The sequence below is a fragment of the Falco naumanni genome, chromosome 4, assembly GCF_017639655.2.
Source record: "Falco naumanni isolate bFalNau1 chromosome 4, bFalNau1.pat, whole genome shotgun sequence".
Taxonomy (NCBI): domain Eukaryota; kingdom Metazoa; phylum Chordata; class Aves; order Falconiformes; family Falconidae; genus Falco; species Falco naumanni.
This window is the reverse complement of record NC_054057.1, coordinates 65,831,274-65,858,037: the sequence shown is the minus strand read 5'-3', so window position 1 is coordinate 65,858,037 and position 26,764 is coordinate 65,831,274.

Genomic DNA, 26,764 nt, shown 5'->3' with positions numbered 1-26,764 from the left:
CCAGAGGAAGGAGGGGAGAAAATTACCCAGCATTGCACTGAGCAAATAACATTGGCAGCACCTACAGGGTCTCTCCAGCGCCGCCTCCTCATCCCTTCCCATTCCTGCCATTTGTCCTCTGTTTTCCCCTCATTCATCCCTTCTCCATCCTCCCTTCTGCCATCCCACTCTCACTCCTACCCACCAAAACCAGCCAAAATCTCCCCGCATTGCTCCCATGGTGACTTCTTGAGAGTTATTTCCAAGAACCAAGGAGCTAAGGTGTCCCCGCATGGCAGGGGGACCGGTGTCACTGCCACCCCCCTCCCAGCCCTGTCCAGCACAGGGGGGACATGCAGGGTCCTAAACCCACCTCCTTTGCCAGCCGAGCTCTGTGTGAGCCTTAATAATTACAATGAGTCAATAACAATTAGGCCTAACAGCCACTCAGCAGAATTGATGCAAATTATTTTAATTTTATGTTTCTATCAATGAACTTTTCCAGGTTGGCACCTTCTCCCCCCACCCCCCCCCCGCTCTCTGGGGGCACCCCGCTGCCAGCACCCCCAGCCCAGGCAGTGGCTGCTGGAGGACCAGCGGGGGCTCTGCCAGCTTCTTCTCGCATCCTTGCTCCAAAAAGCCAGAGCTGCCTACAGGAGAGGTTGTTTGTGCATGGGCAGGTTTCTTCACTGGGGAGGAAAACCTCTGCTTTTCCCGGGAAGGTGGTTCCCAGGTGAAGCTGCTCATCAGCACGGCCGCCGGGAAGAGGCTGGTTTGGGACTCGGTTTGCTGGGGAGCAGATGCTTTGTTTCAGAACGGGGTGCAACCTCCTACGACACGATTTTTCTGATGTTTTACACACAAAATTTCTTGTTCATGATGGGGGACATCACATCAGGTTTTGCTGGTATTGGGTTGTGTTTCTTTTTCACCCGATCCTACACAATTGACCCACTTAATATGTTTACGTTACATAGAAATGGTAATGAATCTAATCAAAACAATGTCTCAAAAGCAATCATTTTCATGAGCCCACATCTAAAGCTGCCTTCAATGGCCTCCTATGGGAAATACAGCCACCCTCCTCCTACCCAGAGATTACAGCTCATCCTGCAGGTTCAGGGTCTGTGTCCAGGTCTTTGCTCTGCATCCAGCCTTTCCAGCAGCCTAAGAAACCCCGCAGCATGGGATGTGTACCCCCATGGGCAGCCATTCATCAAAAGCACACAAAAAAGCTTAGATAAATATTATTAAATTTTTTTATGCTGGCTGACAATCAGTGAATGATTCCTTGGATTTTTTTCTTTCCTATTTACAGGACCAAACAGTTAATGGCACAACCTGTTCCACATCCCCTGGGATACTGGGAGCTGCCAGAGCTCTATGGACCAAGGGGTGACCCTCAAGCTGTGGTCATCAAGTCTCCCACCCATCCCACAAGGGACCAGTGGGGAGACTTCCCATGGCTCCTTTCCTACTCCTGCCTCTTTGGGTGGTTTTTTTTCCACCTCCCTGGAGCTGGGAGCTGGCATGGCAAAGCTGTAAATTGCCAGCATCCCCATCGCTGCTGACCTGCATCTTTTCTCTGCTCCTGTCATTAGGGCGACACAGTGGGTGACAGGTGCTCAATTGCTCCTAAGTGGCTCCCAGATAATTGGGGAGGTCTTTAGCTACTTGTAACTTCCAATAATAAACAACAGAGAGGGGGAAAAAATATCCACATGGAGCACTTAACTGATGGCTTCGTTGTCAAAACTGCATTAGGGCTCTTCTCCTTCCCGTGAGCCAGCCCCAGGCCATCGCTTGTGTGACACTGTGCCACCTTGACAAGCAAAAGCCACCTCCCTGCCATCACTTTGAGATGGTGGGTGATGAAGGATGATACCCCAGATTCAGCTCCATCACTGCTGGGTGTCAGGAGCTGGGGGGGTTCTGCAGGGGCTTGGGGGATGGAGATTTGTGAAGCCTTCCTGGATTTTTGGGGGTGGAGGGGATGCATGTCCAAATCTCAGATCTGAAAGCTAAGTTTTACATCTCAGGAAACGTTGCTGAAGGAGAAGCTGATCTGGAACCCCCCACCTTTGGTGCAGGCTGCCAGTGGCTGAGCCTGCTTTCAGATCTTTTCTTTAAATCTACAGCCAGGGTGTTGCCTCTGCTGGCGCTGAACTATCCGCAGTAGATCACCTTGCGAGGTCCCTCTGCTCTGAGCAAGGCTCTTCCTATCCCAAAAGGGGCTGAGAAAGAGCCATTTCCCAGAGCTCCTTAGTCGCTCTGCAAGAAGACCTGTCCATGAAGCCCTGACCCAGCTGCTCGGGTGTTAGCTGCTGGTGGGGGGCTCATCCGGGGGGGGGGGGGGGGGGGGGGGGGTGGGAAAGCAGAAAGGAAGGATGAACCTCTTCAAAACTGCTCAGGTCAGTGGGCAGCTGCATTAAAACTGCAATTCCCTCAAAAAGAAGCTCTCCAAAACACACCTCCAGTTCATCAGCTGGTGTAAATTGGCCCTGAGAGTCTGGGGAGGGCTGCAGCTTCCACTCAGTCAGGATTTGGCCCGTGTGCTTACACAGGCCAGGCAAAGGGGGGCCATGGACCCACACGATGTGAACCCCGCTGGGCAAAACCATCCCCTACCTTTTGGAAAAACCCCTCTCGAGAGCAGCAAGCTCACAGAGCTGCAGGGTTGGGATTTATCAGACAGACGCTAGAGCTGGAAAATACACCCTGCTGTCCCCCACCTCCCCTGCCCCCTTAGCAAGCCAAGACTGTGCCTGTGTTCGTGCCATCATTAGTTTTCTAATTAAGATCCAACTCTTGGGAATCATGCAAAGAAATAGCTTCATTCATTTTGGCTTGGGCTGGGGAGGGAAGGTCCCCCAGTGTTGTCTCCTCCTCCAGTGACTTGAGGGTAGACCAGGGATGATGGGATGGATGGGATGGGGTGGGATGGGATTCAGGGCTCATCACAGCATTAAATACCCACACAGAGGCAGGAATGAGATTTCCCCTTGCCCCTCTCCAGGCTGAAGGAAGCACAAGCTGAGACCTTGGAGCCATTGGCAAAGCTGGGAAGAGGGTTGGGGTCTTCTCTTAGGAGTTTCCTTGAACTGCTCAGCAGTACCATAAAGCACTGGAGTAGCTGCACCATACACAGAGCTTTCCTGGGAGTGTTGCTCTGCTTTAAATTCCTCTAGAAGAGCTTTCTCACAAAGTTAAGCCCCTGCTTCCAGCAGGCAACCCCAACTTCCCGGTGAGGATGTGAAGAGACATCTCAGCTGATGCTGGGGTCTGCCAGGTGACCTCTGGGCACACGTGTCCGTAAATGTCCCCGTGATGGGGTGCTGCCCCTGGCTCTTCAAGTGTTGCTGGGGGATCTAAGGTCATTGCTCCCATCATGAAGCATCCTAACCTTCCGCTTCTGTGCCACCCCCTGGCAAGGCCAGGCTTGACTTTGGCCAACAACAAGTGAAATCCTCGCAGCTGCACCTGGGGCGAGGAGCTCAGTGCCCGGAGGCATTGTGAACACCCCAGTTTTTGCAAATGCTGCTGTCCACACAGTGAACACCCCCCCAGTAACGGAGACCCTCTACCATAAATCGCCATTGATTCACCACGAGAAGAAAAAGGCAACAAATATTATTCCCAATGAATAATTCAAGCAGCTCTAAGCCATGCGTTGTGCGTTCATTACCCTCCACGAGGACCTGGGGGATACAGCTTGAAAGGCCCTATAAAAGGAAACAGGGGAAGATTTATTTTTAAGGTTGGGCAAATCCTGATAACCCACGGCAGGAGGGGTCTTGCCTTGCACCAGCGCAGGGTTTGCTCGGAGGCCGTCGCTCTGCTTTGCCCCCACTCCCGTCCTCCCGCCTTGCTGATGCTTTGTTAAAAAAAGAAAGCACTTACGGTGCTGTTGGGGGATCAGTCCATTCGCCTTTCTTCCCTGCCGAAGCTTTCAGGGATGAAAGCACTCTAAAGTGCTGGCTTGGGTGTTTGGAGCTGAGTAGTGAATAATCCCCCTCCTTCATCCCTCTGCCTGCTGGGGAGGCGGCGGCGGGGTCACCGCGCTCGCACCGGCCTTTGCAGCACAAGCCCAGAGCGAATCTTCGCTCCTCAGCATGCCAGAGCTGGCACAGGGTGCAGTCAGTTTCTTAGGGTACTGAGCGCACTGGGGTGCTGGGACTTACCCGGTGCCACCAGGAACCGGGTACCGAGATGGACAGCACGGTCAGGCATGAGCATCCTCCTGCCTAGGCTGTCCTGGGGCAGTGATTTCCATCCCGTTCCATGTCCTGCCAGTGAGGGGGAACCAGGCATGCTGTTGTGGGATGTGACTTCACGGTGCTGCCTTCTTTGCACAACCCCTTTAATCACCCTTAACCCCCTCCCCAGGGAAGCCAGGACACCTGGAAGTTGGATTTCTGGAGGGACCTTCCTGAAGCCCCACAGAAAGGGAGTCACTTCTCCTGGAAAAGCTGCTTTTTCCCTTGCAGGAAAGGTACAGAGCTTTGCTTTTTTTATGTTAAGAGAAGTTGATAAAGAGGCAGGATCGTAGGGTTTTGGTGCAAGTCTGACACTGCTGAGATTTGGAGTCAGAGGCACCAACTGGCCACCAGCTCCGCAGCTCACCGGTGGTGGCCACCTGTCCATGCTGCTGAGCTCCTCAGAGCAAGCACTGTCCCCTCCTGGATATAACCCCCTCTCAGGATGCTCCTGGAACAGAAATAACAGCTTGTGAGGACCTCACTTACCTGCTCACTCAAATAAGCAGCACCACGTCGCTGGAGCTGGTCTTGCCATGCCCAGGTGGACCAGATCGCCTGGGCTGGGATGCTTTTGCTTCCCTGACTTGTACTTCCCGCTCTCCTCTCTGTTTTCTTTGCCAATAAAATCTGCTTCTGAGATTGAGCCCTTGATCAATGATGGCAGGATCCATCTCCCACCACCTGAGTGGGATGAGAGCGAGGTGGCCAGGGCGGCTGGATGAGGAGACGTGGCCTTCTCGAGAGGACAATTCATCCTGGCTATCGGACACCAGCCGTCAGAAGGGACAAATGGCTCTCTGAAGCACAGAATCATTTTGGTTGGAAAAGACCCTTAAGAAGGTGGCAATCCTTCTCTGCCAGCCATCAATGCAGGCAACTGGTCGGGTTTTAACACCTTACTTTTGGGCAGCCAAAGCCCAAGATTCAGCTGGGGAAAACAGCTGCTGATCCGACCTAGTGGGTGTCCACTCCACCACAGCTCCCATGATTTGAGGGGACAAGTGCCACCCAAGGGCTCAGCTCATTGGGTTTTCAGTCCTGACAGTCCTGGAGCAGGAGGAGGACTCTGCCACCTGCCTCCAACTCTAACCGATGCCCTTTTCACATTTCATAGAGGCAGCAGGTATCTTTGGTTACTCACGTGTGGTTTGACCCATCATCTGTGGAAGCCAAGGGGCGATTCCCCATTGCTCCCCAGGCTCAGCGCTGTGAAGGCCACCAGGACCATCACAGGGGGCTGCTGCGTGTCCATCTCTGTCTCGAGCCATAATTCCTGTCCACGCCAGGGCACACTCAGCAGGAAGGTGCCCAGTGGCGACTTAGAGTCCAAGTGATGGAGAACCTATCTCAAGCGCTAGATAACTGGTGGTGATTAATTACCCTGGCTATTCAGAGCATCCACCCTGTTCCCAGCCTGGATGCCAGGAGCATGAGTATCTCATTAGGTCTCTGTCACAGAGACCTCTCTCGGTATCTGCAGGACAAGCCCATCCTTCAGCCCTCTTGCAGCCTCAGGCTCGTGGTGTGGGTGTCAGCCTTTGCCAAAAGATGGTCCAGCGGTGTCAAACCCCAATCCCAGACAGAAGAAGAGGAGATGCAGCACTGGGGGGGCTACAGATCAGCTGGGAAAAGCACAGCGGGAGAGTGGCCTCGTGCCATATGTGCCCAAGGGGGACTTTGCCATGGCACAGGGCTGGAGGCTCAGCAGGAGGACAGGGACACCAGTTCCTCCCCTGATCAGGCTGCTGGTGCAAACGCTGTCACCCACAAGGCAAACTTCTGCCCCTTCCCAAACCTGAGCATCGCATGGGATGGTCCTCAGGGGTGGCCTCCATCACTGCTCCCCACCAAACAGCACGGCAGGGGCAGGCCCATCAAGTGAAAGGTGGAAAAAGGTAATTAATCTACAGAGAAAAAAGTGTTAATACCTCTAAGACACCGGGGACACTGGCTGTCAGCTTCCACCAATTAGTCACCTAAAACCCTGCCTGTATGATCTCTGTGGTACAGCTGAGTTGATTACTCTAATTAATTTTGCATTGATCTGCATGGATCTGCAGCACCAGGGCCTATCACAGGCGAAGGAGGAGATGGATGCATGAGCCCTGCCGAAGTGTGGAGGAGGGAGTGCATCCCAGGCACGCCGCTCCCGCTTCCACAGCCCAGTCCTGTGGCTCATCCCGGTTCCCCTGTCCCAGGGCTCCCGCGGCCGGAGGTGGAAGATCTGCCCGAGGTGGAAGATCTGCCCTCAGAGCAGGGTCAGAGGGGAAGGAGGCAGAGACTCGTTTGGGGACCACCTGGCTGGGGGTGGGACATCCCAGTGGCTCTTTTCCCATCCTCTTCCACCCCATGGCCATCTCTACACACACTCCCGCACCCTTTGCTATTTTCCCCGTCTCCTAAGCGGTACCTCAGAGTCCATCTCATTCCTTCTTAGCACCATGCCGAAATGCCAAGCTTTATTCCACCACAGACAGGCTCGGCATCCCCCTCCTGGGGACTTTTCTCCCTGTGTTTATTCTGGGGGACGTTTTGTGACAGTAAAAAGCCAAACACTTGATTCTAATCTTTTTTCTAAATTTTTTTTTTCCTTCCACACATTTCCCCCTTCCCCTCCTCCCTGGCTGAAATTCAACCCAAATTCACAAATGCTCTCTGAACATCCCAGGAACCTCAAACCCTTCTGCACCCTCCCTGGGCGGGCAGCATTGGCAGGACCCTCACAGGGCAGGACCTGGCACCACCCTGCTCAGCAGAGGTTCTCTTCCTATTTAGGGGTGATTTTCTCCCCTCCCCAACCCTTTCTTCAAGCCTTGCAACAGGAGGGATTGCTGACTATGGTGCTGGAGGTTTCATGGCTTATTTTCCCATCTCCTAGGGCTCCGTGCATCCCGTGCTCCAACTGGCCCTGGGTACCACTGCTCATCCTCCCACCCTGCCCCAACGGCACGGCCAACGGGCTGCATGAACCCGGTGTGCTTTGCTGGAGGAGCGCATCCTGGAGGCCAGGACAAGCAGGTCCACAGCTCTCATGTCCCCAGGCAGCTCATGGTATCCCAGGGACCTCTTGCTGCCTTTGATGTGGTTCTTGCCAGGGAGGCAGCAGTGGGTTTGCAGGAATGCCGCCGCTCTCGGCAGTGCTTTGATCTGCTCTTCACACTTCAGGTGTGCCGGTGGCTGTGGCCACCTCCCCGCCACACGTAGTTTGGTGCAGGGACACACAGCTCCCTGCTCTGCCTCATCCCAGAGCTACGGACCAACAGGATCCTCTGGGAGCAAACCCACCCCCAGGCCAAGGTCCTGCAGGGCCCCCAGCAGCCCTTCAGCCCGCTGCTCCCACTGCTTATCCCCAGGCATCTCCCTGGCAGTTCTTTAAAGGTTCAGTGCTAACAAAAGCTCCTCACTCAGTGCATTACCCAGTGCCGCTTTCAACTCAGGGTTTACTCATCTTGAAGAAGAAAAACTGAGGCACAGCGAGATGTAAACCACCCAAGGATAGGATGAGGCAAGTGAGCAGAGCATCCTCCTCACACAGCCCTAGCACGTAAAGAGTTAGCCACTGCCTTCATAAACATGATTTCCTGGGATTAATATTAAAAATGTTTCTAATGGCTCCCACTTGTTTACTAAATAGCCAGTGTGGAGATAAGTTATCAACTGCGGCTATAATTCGCTATTAATCAAATATTCAAATCAGTACTGCAGTTGGCCGCAACGGGACACACACATAATTCTCCAGCTCTGGTAATAATTAATCTTTTTCCCCCCCTTTCTCCCTTCACTTTGGACTCTTGCAAATATCTTTTGGTGTTAAGAGGTCCCCAGAGAGACCTGCCTCTAAATGAGGTGTAAAAATCTAAGCCGCACAAAAAATAGCATGCAGCTGGGATCGATATTCTCTTCACAGCTACATCGATTAACAACAATATTCTTCATTTATTAATTATGAAGGGGAATTTTCCATCCTTGCATCTCTTTCTCTGCTTGTTGCTTGGGTGGGTTTAGCAGGGCCTCGGCATGCCCTGCCATCCCTCCCCACGCATCCTCCGGGTACCGGCCAGGCGAAAGGGGAGATGGAAGCTGCGGGGCAGAGGGAGCAGAGATGCTTTTCCTGGGAGGTCAGGCTGGCTGGAGGCAGCCCTGCGCACTGGGTTGAGACCTTGCATCATGAGCTGATGGGCAGGAGAGGGGCTGGAGAGCAGCTCCACGGCTGCAGAAGGAGGAGGGGAGGATGAAGGAAGGGGCAGAATCCAGAGCAGCTCATATGCTGGGGGAGCGGGGTACAGCCTTGCCGAAAGCCTGGCTGCTGCCTCCAGCCCCGGTTTAGCAGGGTCGGTGTCCAGCAGCTCCCTGGGTGTTCTGCTCCCGTGGAGGCCACCTCCAGCAAAGCCTCCAGTTCCTGCCAAGGCTTTTGCTGGGCTGCAGCAAGACCATCCAGAGCCCCCAGCAGAGCTCAGCCGTTGCTGTCCATCGTACTTGGCCACCGCAAGCTCTGCAGCCAGATGGGGAGATCCTGGCTGGGTAGATGATTTGAGTCCAAGCAAGACCATTGCCCCGGCCGATCCACTGGGCAATACCCCATGGAGCACCCAGGCAGCTCCTGTGGGAAAACCCACTCTTCAGCAGAAGGAGACAACACTGCAGAGCCAGCAAGGTGCACAGTGGTGACTCCTGGGTCCCAGTTTGGGGTCAGGGAGATGGGAAATGGTAGGGGCAGAGAGCAGGAGAGGGCAGGGGGATTGAGAGGAGGTGGGCAGTAGGGTCAGAAACCTCAGGAGCTGAGCCCCTTTCATCGTGCATCATTTTTTCTCAGGGTGCTGTCAGGAGCCCTTCAGCTCCGCCTGGGAGGTGCTGGGTCACGCTCTGGGTTTCAGAGATGCTCCTTTAGCAAAGCCCCTCTGCAAGCAGTGGCAAAGCTCATGTCACCATCTCTGCTTGAAAGCTGCGTCAGGCCTGGCATCAGCACTTCCAAATAAAAACTTTGCCCCAAACCCCTTCTTCTAAAATATAAAAAGGACTGACATTGTGGGTTCAAATAGGAATTGCACTTGTGGAGCACCGAGCACCATTACTTGGGTCCTGCCCTGAGCGAAGAGAGCAGCCAGGGACTGCTCCTCACCACTGCTAGGGGTACTCGGTCCAGAGCCCAAGCACACCTTGTACTTTGAAGCGCGTAATCGTTATTTAAAGTGAAAATTACCACCGAGCTCTATTAGACTTTAAAATAAAAATTAGAGATTTTTAAAATAGATTTTCCCTAACGAGGAGCGTGACGGATGGGCATATTGGAGACCATGCGAGTGGAGTGCTGCTAAGTGAAATGAAATGGCATTAGGTAGCATCCCTTGCCCTCCCCACTGCTCTCCTCCCTCAAAAATCCATACCGGCACTGTCCGCCCAGAGTGGCATTGGGATGGGGGCCAGGATACATCCTCCCTCCAGGTTAAAGTGAGTAAAGACATTTCCTTCTTCTCCAGATAAGACATTTCCCTTCTCCTAAATCAAAGGCAGCATTAGAGAGGCAAACACTCCATCCCTTCCGTCTAAATTCATTTGCATCTCCCAGAGCAGCACGTGTCCCCAGGCACGGGAAGCAGCCCTGGCCAGTCGTGTCCCCCCCCACGCCCTCATTCCCAAATGCCCCCAGTTTTGGAGCAGAGTTCTGGTTAGACGGCAGATTTCTATTAAAAATTCAGCAGCATTAAAATACAGTTTGGTTGGGGTTTTTTTTCTGAGTGACTAAAATCTGAAAACTGGAGATGTGTGAGAGCGGTAAAGGTCAGACCTGGGGGGGTGCGGAACAACGTTTGGGTTTTGTTTGGTTTCTGCTGGTTTTCCTGTTTAAAGCACGTTTTGCAAATCAACGTGTGGGGCTTTCATATCTGTTCCAGCACCAAAGCATTTTTGTAGGGAACGTGGAAATGAGGTCTCTGCAATTCCAACAAAATACAATTGATGTTTTTCCCAGCTTCATTAAATGTGCTATTTTTACCTTGCAAGGTGTAATATCTATCCACGCCTCGGTAGCGAAGGGGTTGGGACATGTTTAAAGTAGTGGCTCTTAACATGAAATTCTGTTTAATTTCTGTGTTATCTTTCCAAGCACCTTATCAGCTGTGCTGGGATATCTGCCTTCTGGATCCCTCCCCTCACGGGCTGTCAGCGAGCTGGAGGATGCTAAGTGTGAAGATCCTTTTCCATCAAAACTTCAGCACAGGCGATGCTGAGCCAGCCCTTGGCCAGCCCGGCCGAGCCAGGAGCGCATCCCATGGGTTTCTCCTGGGAGCTGCAGGAATGCTGTCGGGGCTGAGGACCTCCAGAGGTCCCTTCCAGATGGAGCTCCTGCAATGCCACTGAGCACGGGGCAGGTCCTTGCTCATCTTGCCCTTTCCATCCAAGCACTGCCGAGAGGGATGGGCTGTTGAGGGTTCCCTCCTCCCCCCATTGCCCTTGGTTCAGCCCCATGAGCTACAGTCATCCTCAGCTCTCCTTTTCCCACCATCATGATGAGCCCAGCTCATCCTTCCCCATCCCTGGGAATCTCAAAGCTCGGGTCCGCCTCTCTAAGAGTCTCTGAACCCCACAACTCGTCTCAGAACAAGGTGGTCCCCAAGACTGAGGTATGAACCCACTGTGAATAAATGCCCCCAGGAGCTGCTATCTCCCCCTTCTCCATTGAGCTGAAGGTGCCACCAGTGACTCGAGCCTGCAAGGTCTCTGCTGCCTCCTGGGAGCGGGCTAGGTGCCCCTGACCACCCAGACCGGGTGGCCAGGACACATGCTAGGAGGGGGCATCATGGGTGGGTGCTGAGCATGATGGTGCTGGGGGAAAGGAGGTAGCTTGGGGGGCTCCAGCATGAGGTTAGCACTGAATCCGCAAAAATCACCGTACCTTGAAAAGTGCTCAATACACCTATTGATCAGTCCTTTTGCCTTGATCAGTTTGCTGGTGTGTGCTGCCGCAGTGCTGCTTTCGGGAAGGGAGGGAGAGGCAGAGGAGGAGGCAGGGAGGTGAGAGCACGCCTGCACCAGAGATGCTCCAACTTCCCAAGGCCAACTTGGTGTTCTTCTGCTGGCCGCAGGGCCTCTCAGCCCTCCCGCGGGAGGCAGGTTGAGCTCTGGCCTCGCACATTGGCTCTGGGGGTGTTTTTGAGGCAGGAGGGTGGGAAGAACAGTCCAAAAAGCCTCCTCTCTCCTCCCTAGCATCCTTCTTGCCAAAGCCTCCTTAGATGCCTAAAACTGGGCATCCATCCAATGCCAAGGGAGGGAGAAGGTAGGTGTGATCTCCATCCTGGCTTGGAGACCACTACTGAGGGCACCCAAGGGAATGTGGGGAGCTGTAGGGCACCCATTCCTGCTTCCCAGAGGGCCCATGTCTATAGGGCAGTCAATGTGTAGGAGCAGATATGGGGTTGGGGTGTCCTATCCTGCCCAAGAACCTGTGCATGGCAGGACCGAGGGACAAGCAGATATCCAGAGGCAACCAGAAAGGTGTGGTGGGGCAGAGCAGAGCAGGGAAGGGGCGCTGGGTGTGGGGGAGCATCAGAAAGACCCTTTGGGCTCAAGCATAGGGGTGTGTGAACACACAGAACAGCTCTGGGTGTCCAAATAGCCTGGGTTGGGGCACCTTCATCGTATGCCATCCCCATCATTCAAACACCCTCAGCAGCCTTAGGGACATCTGCCAGGAGCTTGTTCACAGAAGCAGCCCCGTTTCTGCTGAAAGGACTGGTAAAACGCACTGGGTTTGAGAGTGGAGGGAGGCAGGGAGGTAAAAACACCCCCCCAAAGGTCACGGAGTTAATTTCCAGCTCGTGTCCCCCTCTCACACCTCGCTGATTAATAATTGAAGAAAATGTATTTCTTTTTCGGCTTGGCATAAATCAAAAATAAACACAGCATCCATATTCTGCCCCAGGGAGAGAGCAGGCGCGTGGGCTGGAAGATGCTGAGCCGGCTCTGCAGTGAGGTCCCCCCAGCCCCTCCAAGCTGCCTTGGAACAGGGGGAGGATGGGATGGCAGTGGGGCTCTTTGGAGAAGGCTGGCATTGGCTTTGAGCTTCTCCCATTGAAATAAGCGCTAAAAGGATTCATGACATGAGACCTGAAAGAGCCAGTGGAGCTAGGCTGTGAGCCCATTGCTGCACGGAAAGCCTGAGGCATTCCTGGGCACTTTCCGTGCCCGGGTCCTCCATCCCTCCTGCTCCCAGGTCCTCCATCCCTCCTGCTCCCAGGTCCTCCATCCCTCCTGCTCCCAGGTCCTCCATCCCTCCTGCTCCCAGGTCCTCCATCCCTTCCTACTCCCAGATCCTCCATCCCTCTTGCTCCCAGGTCCTCCATCCCTCCTGCTCACAGGTCCTCCATCACTTTCTCCTCCCAGGTCCTCCATCCCTCCTGCTCCCAGGTCCTCCATCCCTCCTGCTCCCAGGTCCTCCATCTCTTCCTGCCCCACTGGCAGCCTCTGGGGAGACAATTTGTTGTTGCTGGAATAATACTGGGGGAAGTCACCTGCCGGAGCCGGCACGTCAGTGCCTGCCACCTGCACAGTCCAGGGAAACCTGGAAAGGAAGGAGAAAGAAGGGTAAGGACACTGCCCTGCCTCTACCAGGGCCACCTGCCTGAGCAGGTCTTGAGCACCAGCCATCCCTCCTTGCCACTGGTTCCTTCTCCCATCTCTTAGGATTCCTGCCCAAGAGGATTTTGGCTGGAGCGCAGCTGTACTGAAGCGCTTCCCTCTCCATCCATGCTTCTGGGGGTGACCCCAGTCCCCGGCTGCCACCTCCCCGCTGCTCTTTATTTGTCTCCTCTGCCAGCACTGGGTCCCTGCTGTCCATCCCCGGGGCTGCCCCCCAACATTTTGGCTTGCGGAAACATCCATCTGCTATGAACCAATTGAAGGATGCCCCCCACCGTGCACCAGCAGCCGGGGGGGGGGCCTCGGCCATGTGCAGGGGGGCAGTGCTTGAAACATAAAAAGACGATTGCATTTTCTTTCCTCTGAGCAACAGGGCCGTGGTCCAGGGAGGCTTAAAGATGCGATGGGAAGGGAGGGAGGGGTGTGGAGGATAAATCAGAATCACTTATGGCCCAGCTGAAAGGGGCCACGCGGGCACCCAGGCTGCCTGCTGCCGTGATGGATGCTCAAGAAACGCCCAAGGAAGATGCAGGCATCCTCCGCCGGATCCAGCTCCTCCATATTCATCTTGCAGTTGTCTTGGGTGTGTACGTGTTGTCTGTAACCTCACATCTGGGGCTGGGTGCTGGGTGGGTGTGCAATGCTTCCACACACGCACATCATTAATGCAGATCCCTGTGAAGGTGGAGCTTAATTTTGCCCTTCCAGCAGCGGTTGAAGCCCTTTGTTCAGAAAATGGAGTTCTGCAGGTACAGTGAGGACAGGGTGGAGAGAGACCTCGCAGCAGAAGAACTGCTGGAGAGCGGGGTGCTGCCACCGACACCCACAGCACCCTCCCAGCAGGGCTGGGACTGCAGGGCTGCGGGTGCTTGGGTGCATCCGCATCCCCCAAAAGACCCCGGCGAGCCTGTCCGCTGGTTCGTGCAGCTGGGAGGGAGCCGGAGGACACGGCTGTGCCAGGGCAGACCCTGGGGGCTGGGTTGCTCTGATTTCTGGTAGCTGCCTGCCAGCTCCCTCCCCTTTTGGTTAAATAAAGCTTTGGGCTGTGATGAAGCCCATTAAAGTCAGAGGCGAAGGTGTGGGATTGAAATGTAGGACAGCAGCCGCTGCAGAATGTGGTTGCATGGGATCGATGGGAAATCAATACCCGGCTCAGCTTAGTGGGTTCCTGCCAGACCCTGCTGCCGCTGCGCTCCCCAGGCACCCCCCAACATCCCACACCCCACGGAATGGCCCCCGGTGAGAGCCCCTGCCCCAGCACCCCCCAATGCAGCCCCCCAGAAGACATTAAGGAGGAGAAATGTTGGCATCCTGATGAGAAGCTCCACCAGGCTGCTAGCATAAGGCTAAGGGCAAATGTCTGCATGGCAGTGGGGGGCTCTGTGCTTTCCAGGGGGCTCAGATGGGGCTGAGCCAACCCCTGAATCCCTAGCGGGACCCAGGGGGACTGGACCCCCAGCCAGGCTGAGCTGCATTTCCCCAGCTCATTCAAGAGGTGCTGGGGAAGGAGCTCCAACCTTCAGAGAGGGTCAGGATCTGGAGCCAGTGCTGGCTCCGGTGTGGGGTGCCTGCTCCCCGGGACGGGCGGAAAGCAAAGAGCATCCAGCAGCTCGGGACATGGGGCTGAGCTTGCTGCTGCAGCCGTGGGCAGCGATGCTGAGCAGCGTAGCTGTGGGATGCAGGAGAAATGCACCGGCAGTGCAGCCGTCTGCTTCTGCACTACTGCACCTGGGGAGGAAAGCACAGGTGGTCCCTGGGGGTCGTCCTCACCAGGCTCCCAAGCACAGCGGTGGTCCACACGGCACGGGCCACCAAGGAACCTCCGCATCCCTCCAATGCACCGCGCCTGCAGCCAGAGACAAGCTGGCTGCAGCAGAAGGGAGCACCCTGCAAGCCATCACCATCACCCTCAGCCAGAGCAGCCCAGCAGAGAGACGAAGACACAAAGGGATCTATCAGAAATGATAGTTTAATTGGAGGGAGGTGAGCACAGCACTATTTAACCACCGCTGCACATTGATGGATTGATCCAAGTCTAGTTACACTGTGTTTGTGACATTCAGAGGGCTCCCAGCCAGCGCCTGCCAGTGCCGGTGATTTTGGCTGGATGGAGACCTGCACAGCTGGGAGCCACTCCTGGGAGCAACGAGCTGGGGACGGGGCCACTGACCCCCTCCCCGGTGGTGACACCCACCCAGTGGTGGCACCCACGCGATGGCTGTCATCCTGATGCCCTCCATCATGGCAAGGGTGCCCACCCAGAGCACTGCTGTCACCCACCCTATGCACAAAGACTCTAGGACTGCCTGCTCCCGGCAGAGCCAGCCCCCCCTGAGGCCCCACCATGCTGTCCCCCTCCCCAGGAGGTCTCCTGGGGGTCACCTCTGTCCCCCCTGCAGGACAGGGGACAGCCCTGGGGAGAGCTGGGCACGGGAAGGGATCTGTAAAAGCACCATGAAACTGTCGGTTTTATCATCCCAGCTCACGTGGACACAGCAAAACCGTGACATGATCAATCAGGGCTGAACATTAATTATGATTACACCCTGGGATCTTGATTGCGATTGATTAATTGATTCCTGGGCCCCTTGCAGCGGCCGACACTCCATAGGAATCACAGAGTGGTGGGGCGGCTGGGCTGGCTGTGGGTGAGATTTGGGGACGGTGGCTCAGGGGATGCTTGAGAGGAGAGAGGGGACGTTGTTTTTGAGACGAGGAGAGAGGGAAAAGCCAATGTCCCCTCTCCTGCCGTGCCTGAGCGCTAACACCATGGCACCAGCTGCCTAATGTCACCTCCTCCAAGCAGCCACCCACAGCAGAGAGGGGACGGAGCCTCCGGGGACACCAGGCATCACACAGCAGCTGGGGACACAGGTGAGATCCTGAGAGCAGATCCCAGGGTGGGATCCCACTGAGCCACAGGCTGACGAAGCCTCTTTGTCCCAAGGTCCGCACACCCCTCCCCGTGCCTCCCCGCTGCTGATTTCCATTGATCTGCTATTGAAATCGATGCTGGCCGTACCAAGCCCTGCTCCAGCGGGGAGGAGGGATGGGTCTGCAGCACCTAACAGGGATTTTTCCATCATCAGGCTCCTGAAGGAGATGCCTCTGGGCTGCACATGCTTGGTACATCCAGCAGTGCTTCCCAGCCCGGTTTGATTAGCGAGGGCAGGAGAACAAAGCCGCTGCCGGTGCCCCAACAGGGTCTGCGCTGGGGATGCCGGGATGCAGGACCCTGCTCCAGGCACCAAGGGGATGTGCCTGCAGGGCTGTGGTCCAGCATCCTCCTCCTCGCCTCAGCTTTAGGGCTATCTTTCTAGCTTGGCATCTCATCAAACCACCCAAACCAGCAGTCTGTCAGCTCCAGGTTGCTCCGGGCTGGCACTTAGCAGGGCTCCAATCTGCTCCCGCAGCAGTATCGACCCCGGATAAAGCACGGACACGGGCAGAAAGAGCAAAGCCATCAGCAAACGCTTGCTGAGCTCCCATGTGGGCTTCTCGACCCAGTCTATAGGCTGTGCCTGGCCCTCACCGTGGTCTCGGGCACCGTGTGCCAACTCACCTGTCCCTTCCAACAAACCGCTGCCAAATGATGCCCAGGGATCTGGCAGCCTGTGGTGCTGAGCCGAGCCAAAGTGATCACTTCTGGGGGCAGCCAGGCTGCCTGAGTGGTGGGAAAACAAATGATTTCAAATAAACTGGTATTAATAGGATATTGATAAACAGACCGGGGCAGCGTTGAGGGGAAACAAGTGGAGAAAAAGCTTCCTAGTGAATCTCCGGGGGAAATTTTTGCAAAGGTTAAAAAAAAAAAAAAAAAAAAAAAAGGAAAAAAGAAAGGAAAAAAAACCCTGGACAATTAATTTATTTTGATGGTAATTTTTCTGGCTGCCATTTAAGGCAGACACTCGGGAAGTGCTGGGTTATCGACATACAGACCAAGGAGATGGCAGGACCTCCATCCCCCTGCCCCTCTACAGCAGGCTGTAAGTGGAGAGCCTGTGATTTATTTAGTATCCATGAATACTGAGTGAAATCAGAATAATGGGGCACTTAGCCATGTTACTGAGAAATCACTATTGTGATGCAATTTACTTCAATTAATTAAGCCTTTTTTGTTACCATTATTCCTTGTTTTACATTTTGTTTTAAATTTCGAACGATTGGGCGCTTTGTGGTGGGAAGCTGATAGCTCTGGTTAAAGCCGTGCGGCAAGAGGCCATAAATACCCCCTGCATGATTCCCAGTCCCTGGCTCCACTGCCCTCCCCAAAACTCGGCAAATGCAACTCCCCCACTGCCTGCTTCAGTGCTCCAGTGGCTTTAAAGTGATGGTGATGCAGCCCCTGAGGCTTCTCTGAATTTTGCTTGCGGAGGAAAAGCCTGAGCTTTCGGTGGGATGAGTGAAAAGGAGGGTTTTTTTCTCCCAGGATGAACAGGGAGATACTGGCTTGGCTTTGGCAGCACGGAGGGAAGGATGCATCCCATTCCCTGGCTGCAAAAGGAGCTTTTTCCAGGATGGGAAGGCAAATTTCACCGTGTGCACTTGGTGTTTCCATGCTGCTCCTCCCCAGGAGACCTGGGCCAAAGCCCAAGCTCAGGGAGGAGAAGTCACCAGCAGGACAGCCACCAGCAGGGACCACAGAGCCAGGCTGGAGCCGGGGAGTCAACATCTCCCCGTGATGTGACTGAAGGGCAATAACCTGCAGCAGAGAAGCAAAACGAGAGCTGGGACCACACTGGCCCCTGCTGCCCCCAGCCCTGCACGCAGCTGGCAGAGGAGACCCATGTCCCAAGGGACACCAGGGGCTCCACGCTGCTGCGAGTGGGCGATGAGGTGAAGCTTCAGCTGGTTTTGGTGTGCAGATGAGCTGCTGTGTTTCTGTTTTCCTCTCCTGGGATGTCTGGGGCTGCGTCACAGGCCTGAGGATGTGGCTCTGGTGGGCAGGACATGAGCACTGAGAAGTTTGAGACTCTCCTGCTTGGCCACGCTGAGCCCTGGGAGGCGGTGGGGACCCTGTGGGTTCTTCCCCAAGGTGGGCTCCTCAGCATGAAGGGCTTAATGTTAAACTTGACCAGAATCTCCCCAGAACCCTGCATCCTGCTGCCTTCAGCCTGGATCTGTGGTCAAGATGAGTCCCTCCTGCAGTTATTGGTCCCTCACAAAGGGATCTGAGGCTCAGCTACAGGGCACCCAACCCAGGTAAAGCCCAGCACCATGGGGACTGCAGTCCTCCCACATCTCCAGCTCAGCAGCCCTGGGACCTGCTCAGCATCCCAGCACCTCTTCCCTGCATAGTCCCTGCCTCTCTCCCTGCATTCCCAGCCACCAGCATCACTCAGGGCCAAGGGATACAGGAAGCCACTGGCAAACGTTAAGAAGTCATTTGCTATGGTCAGGAGTTCTCCTTCCAGCCCTCTGGGTGATACCATTTAACCTCCCGTGATTTTTATCCCCTGGGTCATCATACCCACTGTCATGGTGGAACTCCTGTGATGAACGCATGAGGGGCCTCTGCATCGGGCTGGTGCTATCTCTTTAATGGAGGGGAGAGAAAATATTGGTGCCTCGGACCCCCCTGGGAATAAATTCATACTGCCGTATCGATTCGATTTTTTTCCTCCTTTTGCCTGATTCTTACAGCCTCCTGGGTAACGAAGATTAAGCTTCAAGCCCTTCTGATATTACTTTGAAATGCAGAAGCCTTCAGAAAAAGAAACTACATCTTCTCTCTTCTTGGAAAACAGCAAATATCTTTGGGGATGGGGCAGTGCTTGTCTGTTTTCTCCTTCTCCCACCTCCAGAGTGACTGAGACACACGTGTGCACACACAAACACACGCATGCCCACAAGCTTGTGCATCCATACGGAGGTGCCTCCATCCCTTTTGCTCCCTCTCACCGTGGATCATGTTAAAGATTCAAGGACTCACTTGATTTAACTGGTGTTAAACTGCAGCAGGGAGCTCGGGTGAGCACAGGAGACAGCCACCTTAATATCAGATCAATTAATTATCAGCCCTGTTATGACAAAGGCTGCTGAAATGTGGGTTGAGAGAACTCAGAGTGCAAGCAAAGAGCTCTCATTTCCCCCGTCCCCTGATCGCTGGAGGCAGCCTGGCCTGTGATCTCGGTTACACAGGCATAAATCTGGAGCAGCTCCAGTTATTTGATTGGTGTCGCTTGGGAATCACCAGCGATGCGATGGAGAGCAGCATCCAGCCCTTTGGATGGGATCCTTGTCCTTCCTGCTGGCGATTGAACTGCATTGACCGCAGCAAACGTTCAGCTGAGTGACAGCAGTGGCTGGAGGCTTCACCGTGCACGGAGCTGGAGTTAGAAATTTAGGACATTTAGGAAATTGAGGAGAGAATGGATAACGCTGAGAAACAGGGAGCAATAGCTGGAGAGTCCCGAGCCCCTGGGGCTCCTTGCTGCAGGGAGGTGGAGGCTGGGGGAGGAAGAGGGGATGGAGATGCTGCAGGAGGAGGATGGGGATGGGCCAGGGAGCAAAGCAGCCACACACAGAGGGGTAGAGGGGGGACAGGGACAGGGACAGTGGGTTCTGACATGGCCATGGGGTGTTTGTTTTCCAGGCTTTTGGCCTGCAATGGGCTGGTCACTGCAGCCCCCGAGCAGAGGGCAGCTGGAAAACCCCAAGCAAGGGAGGGTTTCACACAAGCCTGGTCCTGGCTGAGCGTATGGGATCCACCAAGTCAAGTCTTTGTCAGTTGAGCTTCCTTGGGCTCTTCCTTGATCTCAGCCACACGCTTCCCATGAAAGTAGGTCCTTCAAATGCTGCCCTGCATCTCTTTCTTTGACATCAGAGTCCTGGATCAGTGCAGACTCCTCCTTGTCTGGTTCTGCTGTCAGCCTTGGCCCCTCGCTGCAGCAAAGCAAGCCCCTCTCACAGCAAGGCCAGGTCTGCTCCCTTCCTCTTCCTGAGCATCCTGCAGCTCTGGACGTGTTCTCCATGCTCTGCAGCACTCAGACGCAGCTCTGCTGCCTGCCCTGGCATCTACAAAGAGGGGACTTCACCGCTCCCAGCCCCTTCCCAAGGCTGGCCTGGGTTTCATTTCTCTGCAAGGAGGTTTAATGTCCCCTTTCGTCTCCTGGAGATCTGGAGGAGACTCATCAACTGAGTCTGAACTCCTGGATGGGCTTACCTCCACGTCTGGTTCAAATGTTCAGCCCTGGACATGTGCACTCCCTCATAAGCCTGGCCCTGGTGAAACTGGCTTTGAAGGACCTTGTCATTGAGTCTTGGACATGGCCAGGGAAGCTCAGGGGAGCTGGAAGCCACGTTCGCCATGTGTATCCATGGGTTGCTGCTCTGCAAAGCCAACCTGGATTTTTGAGGCAGGGACTTTTCCACTCCAAACCCTCCCAGGCTGCGAAAGAAGTGATATTCTGACTCTTTATTTTTCTATCAATAAAGTTTATTGTTCTTTTCTTGCAAACCCTTCAGCAATTAAAAAAAAAAAAATAGAAGAAGAAGAGGAAGAAGAAGACAAAGGGAGTTGATGTTTGACTGCTGGGCTATCACTTAAGTCCTTGTTCCTGTTTACTCAGGACTTATTAGAGCTCATTCAATGCCTATAGCATGGCTGGATCAATACCTGCTGGGAGCAAGAGAGATTCCGCTTGGCCACTGTAGCCCATGTTGCAGAATTGATCTGCTTGGCTGCTGCAATCTGAAAATCCATCTTTTTGCGCTCTCTGCCTCTCTCTCTGCAGCGGGTTGCTAAGCAACGGGGGCTTCTTTGGGCAGCCATTGGTCAGCGCCAGGGCCGGCCGCCGTGGTCCTCCCTGGCCACTTGGCCACTTTGGGCTGCAATTCCTCCTCCAAGGATGGCTCCGGGCCGCGGGGAGGTGGGGAAAGGGCAGGGAGGAGGGGAAGGGGCCGGGGGGGGTGGTGAGAGGAGGGACAGGGAGAAAAGGGAAATCGATATCACCTCACATTTAACCTTTCTTTAAAAAAAAAAAAAATCTTTGAGAAAACTATATTGACCCATTCCTTATCACTTTGCGCCACTGCAGCCTGCTCGAGCGGGGGCTTCGCTGCCTGCACATGTACTTCATACACACTTCTCCCTGGCCTCTTTTTAGGGTGGTTCATACTGCCTTCTCTCCTTCTCCCTCTCCCTCTCACCTTGCCTGGACACAAAGTTATCCCAGTTTAGCTAAAGGTGTGTTTTTAAACTGATTTCATTAAACTGGGGCAAAACCTTTGTGCGGATGTACTGAAATCAATGTAAACCCCATTTGCATCGATTTCGCTTCGCTTTGGTAAAGGAATCGAATTATACAAACCAATACCAACCTGCTTTAAAATGATTTAAGAGTGTCTACACAAGACCAATTTTGGCTTGCAATTTTGTGTGTAGACAAGGTCCATCCCTCCTTTCCGAAGAGCCATTCATTAGGCAAATCTCGCTGCCACAACCATCTCCCAGCTCTTGCTCCCATGGCCAACAGCCTCATCGCTGCAGCCTCCAACAGCTCGCCCTAGAAGCGATGCCTGGGCTTTGCTTCCATCAGGTGAAGGTCAGGGGTTGCGTGGTCATTTCCCAGGTGCTGTAGAGTATTTACTGTACAGATATTGATCCTGCTCTCAGTCCATCCCACGGTAGATCCATGCATCTCGTGCGTGTGTGTGTGTCTTCTAACGATGCCCGTTACTATGGTACCTAGGTGATGCTCTATCTAGATCCCAAAGTCCTTGTACAAGAGCTTTACAACCCTTATTTTGTTAATATCTTCCCTCTCCCAAAGGACAGAGGGGTTAATACCGGGCCACAGGTGCTCACAAGTGGGTGCTTTCCCTTGTGAGGCACCTACGTGAAGTGGCCTCATTCCCACAAGTGCAGGTTGGCTCCCTCAAAATCCAGGAAAAGCCACGTTTCTCCAGAGTCATCAAAGCCAACCCCTTTTCTTAGCTACCACAAGAGGTAATTCAAAGATGCTTCCCAGACAGAAGACATGAGCCCGATGCTTGCCCAGCAGATAGGGACCTCAGATCCCAACCCTCAGCACTCAGCACAACCCATCTGACTCCATCGCAAGGTCCCCACATTGGTACGTCCATATTATCACTGGGTCAGGTGTGCTCTGGGCCACCTCTTTGCTCAAGTTTTTGGGTTCGACACACGACACTGGGGCTCTCCATCATAGGAGTTCAGGGTGACCCTGCAGGGGAGAAGCTCACGAGCCCGTTCCTGGTGGGATGGTGAGGGAAGGACCTGCCTTGCACCGGGGTAGCTCACCAGTGGAGACATGGACCTGGGCTGGATGGGTCTTTGAGCTGACCCCCAGAGTGTGCAGGTTGATGGACCCTCATCCGACCTTGCACCCTTCAGCCAAAGGAAGAAGCATCAGAATGCACATCTATTATTATCCTACTTTAAAGTTGTATTATTATATGTAAAGATATATTGTTATCTTTAAAGGTAGGTTATTATCTTCATGTAAATTCAAAATCCCACTGGTTTCTTCTCAGCTAGGAGAGCTGAACGCAGTTCTGAGCTCTCACTCAGACCTTACACACAGGCTGTATCCCAGCTGTGGGTCCCATCCTGCCACAGGGTGACGAAAGGAGCCCAGCCCATTGCTGAGAAGGGTTGACCTGACTCTGCTGCTACAACCTTCTCCTCCTCTGCAATTACCTTTTTCGAATGTTTTTGTCCTACATTAATTTTTCACCTGGAGGAAAGCAGGACACAAACCTTGGAGGAGAGGGAGGACAGCTTGAGAGCCCTGTCGGTGTAGGGCTCCATTCCTGGGAGCAGCTGAAGTCCTTCCCCATCAAGCAGAGATCAGGGATACTCCAAAACTTTCAAAAATCAGAAAAAAGTCACTTCATCAAAATGAATCCGTTTCCCAAAGGAGCCAGCTGCTCCATTAAATCTCCATCTTCAAACATTTCATTGGCCACATGAAAAGAGTGGGAGTCATCAGGCTGTCCCGTTTCAGCGTTTTCCAAAAGAATAGTTTTCCTCTTCCAGCTCTGTGTGATTTTAGTTTTGTTTTAAAATAATTATTCATTTACACTAAAAGGAAATTTGAAAAAACACCCAAGCTTAATTTTAGCTACAACTTTAAAGTTTGTCAGAACCACCTGCTTTGATTGACAATGTCTGTAATGGTTCTGATACTTTTTTTTTTTTCCAGTTTCTTGCTTTTTTCCCTAATTGAAGAGATTAAAATTCACATAAATTCTCACAGAAGGCAGGACCCATTGCCTGTCAGGTCCCAAAACTCGCCCCCAGATTCCTAGGGGGGTTTAAGCAGGTACTTACAGGCTCTGATGAATAGCACCACTTCCTTAAATTGGGGTAGTGCTTTTCCTCTTCCCACTGGGATTTTTTTCAGATATTTTGTTTCATCACATGTTAATGGCTGTTGAATGATCACTTTACTAAGCAGCACATCAACCCCTCGCGAATCGTCCACCCCAGGTTCTGCGAGGACTCCCCACGCCAAGAGGATGGCTCGGGAAGACCATTAACTGATTTTTGCTTTCACTTAGAGCTTGCAACATTGACGTGCCTGCTCAATATGTGACAAGCTCTCCACTGGCCCCAAGAGTCTCGGGAAATTATTCCTGGTCTTCACCGCCACAGAAACCTTCTGGTTTGATCCTGACCCACAGCATCCTGGCAGGGATGATGCTCTTCTGTACTCGCAACCACCTCTCCCCGGCTCTCCGGCTCCGGCAGCCCATGAACAGCTCTGCCTTCAGGAGCTGCTGGATGCCAGAGTGATGGAAAGAGGGTTTGATCCCCAGTTCAAGTCCCTCCCGGTGTCCCCACCAGGGACAGGACTGCGGCCATCCCTGCCCCAGCCTCTCCCAGTCTTCCAGGCACTGCACTGGCATGGAGGGCATTCCATAACCGGCTGAAGTCAATCGCCTGCTGCTGTGCCAGTGAATTGGGATCCTGGCTGGCTGCTCAGGGAGCCCTAAGGAAGGTCCCACCAGAAGTGGCCCAGCTGCTGCCTACAGCCCAGCCAGGTTTGGAGGGGGTGAGGGAGGGTCTCCCTGGGCTCAGGCACCTGCCACTGGGTTGGATCTTGGGGCACAGATTTGGCAGGAAGAGGGGGAGGTGGCATCTTGGGAAGGACCCCAGTCTGCTCCAGTGAGACTGCAGGGAGTGCAACCTTTAACCAGCTGCTTGGCTTTCGGGTGGAGATTAAACATGGACATGGAGCTCAGCATCCCATGCACCTGGGCACTTGGCCCTTGCAGGCACCTGGCCAAGTCTTGCTGGAGCACCGGGGCTGAGCCCTCAAATCCTGGTGGCAATAGCCCCCCACCTTGTCCCCACAGCCTTGGAGCTGCCCGAGGCTGCACAGGGACACCCTCCTGGGAAGCTCAGGCCACGTGCTCTGAGTCCCCTGAAAGCCACACGCCAGGTTGCACCCTCTGCACCACAGCATCCAGCACCCAGGGGAAGGGATCCCCTTCCCTGCAGAGATCGCATGGGTGGGAGATGAACCCTGAGAGGCTGTTAAAAAGCTCAGGTCTGGAATTGCTGAGGATTAACTGGCTGGGTTTATTCTCTGCTTGTTTTCCATTGAACAGCTTCTGCAGGCAAGGCAAGGGAGGAAGAGGAAGGGAGGTGAGTGGGAGGGAGGGGAGGTGGGGAGGGGCAGAGAGTCCATTGACAAAATGAGGCTATTAATTTTTCAGAAAAGAAAATGCATTCTACGTTTTGAAGGGAAATATTGATACGTGTTTTAATGCTCCTTTATTTCTTTCCCACTCTTCTTTTTTGCTGTATTTTTTGATCTCCAAGTCCTGTGTTTTCATAAGTCCCTGTCCCCTTGCAAGCCCCCAAACACCTGAAAGGCTCTTTTCAAATTCGCTTTGAAGCTACAGTTATCTGGGGGAGGAAACAGCAGCTCTCCCTTCTCAACACACTTAAATTTGTTGTGTAATTAACAGGAAACAAGTGTTGAGAGCGGAGCCCACAGCAAGAGATCTCCCCCGCCCCAGAGATCTCAGAGCAAGCCTGGGCAGGCAACGGATGCAAGAAGGGGATGATAGTGTTGAGATTTGCTCCCCAGGTCACAGCCAAACCACCCAGGTAGGGACCGGGGGGCACCGGGCTCCAGCCAGCACCTGCTCAGGCAGCAGGGCCTCAGCATCACCTCAGCATCGCCTCAGCATCGCCTCAGCATCGCCTCTGGTCCCTGTGGGGCAGCAGTGCCAGGCTTTGCTGCGGCTGGGGCTCTGTGGTGGGTGCGGGTCACCACAGAAGGTCTCCAAGCTAGTTGGAGCTGGCACCTCGCTTTCCCTGCTCAGGTCCCTGTGAACATCATAGCTGTTGCTCTGGGTCTCTGATGTTTTTCAAGCCTCTTTTTCCTCTTTGCTCTCCTCTGCATCTTTTTTTGCAGCCCGCTCCATCTGCTGCTCTCCTCTTTCCCTTTGCATCATTTAACTCACAACCCCTGGGGGTTTTTAACCGACTGCCACTGGCTCTGCTGGCCCAAAGCCTCCCTAAAATGCCAGATCAGGGACTCCAGTGCCCAGGGGAGAAGGAAGAGCGATGAAATAACCTCCACAGCCAGGTGACACCAGGTCTGTTTGTGCACCGGCTGGATAAATCAGCCAGAAAACTCAGTGTCCGGAGCACACGTGTGTGCATTTAGCCCTTTATACGCTACATAAATGAAGGGCAGGAAACAAAACCTTCATCCATTAACATCATGACAGGTATTTCCCTGTTCTTAGGCCAGGCCTAGTCGAGCAAAACACTTAAGTACATGATTAATTTGAAGTCTAAGAGACTTAAGCACATGCTTAAGTGTTCTGCAGCCCTGGACCTAACAACAGAGGTTTCTACAGAGCAATCCCTGCTCACGACATGTTACGGTGGTGCTTAGATGTATGGATTAAGGGTGCCATAAACAGTTGAGATATTCTGTTTAAACAATCATTTGTTGACAAGACTATTCTAAGCCCATCGAATCCCTAAGTGATAGATGTATGTTGTCTTTCTGAGTCTCATGCTGTATCAGCCATTGATTTTTTTTAGCCTGGATGCTAAGGTAACCTTTACCTGAGAGCTTAAGCAGAAAGCGATGGGTGTATGCTCACCATACCCGCCACTGTTTGCATTGCTGGAGCCCGGACAAAGCAAAGGCTCAGCTTTGCATCCATCCACACAGCGCGAGCCTGGACCGCTCTGAGGGCTGGGGATGAGGGAGCACAGCTGGCCAGCATCGCTCAGCGCTGCAGCACCCAGGCTGCAGGGGGGAGGCTGGGGACGCTGCCCAAGGAATGCATTCCCCCACCCCAGAAGCAGAAGCTTTTCCTCGGCGCTTGCTCCAACGTGAGTCGTGTTGCAGGGCGCTTTCTCAACCCCGATCCTCCGCGGGCCACCCTGGGGAGCAGCAACATTGTCCTGCCATCCATCTCCCCACTTCAGGAGATGTTCGTCTCCAGGGTCCCACGGATGCCCCGATGGCTCCGTCCCTGTGTGGGCATCATGTTGGGACACCCTTCTTTGAGATCTGTTTTAATCACATCTATACAGTGTAACCAGGGGAAGGAATCTATTGACAGTCTGTCTTCACATTTCTGTCAATTCTTCTGGAGACATCATTAAATCCAAGAGTGGATCTTAATTTAACGTGTTAGCTAACGGGTTATTTAATTAGTTTTCAATGCCTCCCCCCCCAAAAAAAAAAAAAGAAAAAAAAAAGGAGGTGGTGGTGGGGAAATGGGCTAAGTTTTAAGGGGAGAGAAAAAAAACAAAACAAAACAGAGAGCAAGATGATGAACACATCCAGGTTTCCCGGATCTGCAGAGAAATCATCTCCTCAGCCCCTTCACCCCTTCTATCTCAGAAGAAAGAGCCCTGTTGCGTTTCCCCTTCTCCCCACTGTGTT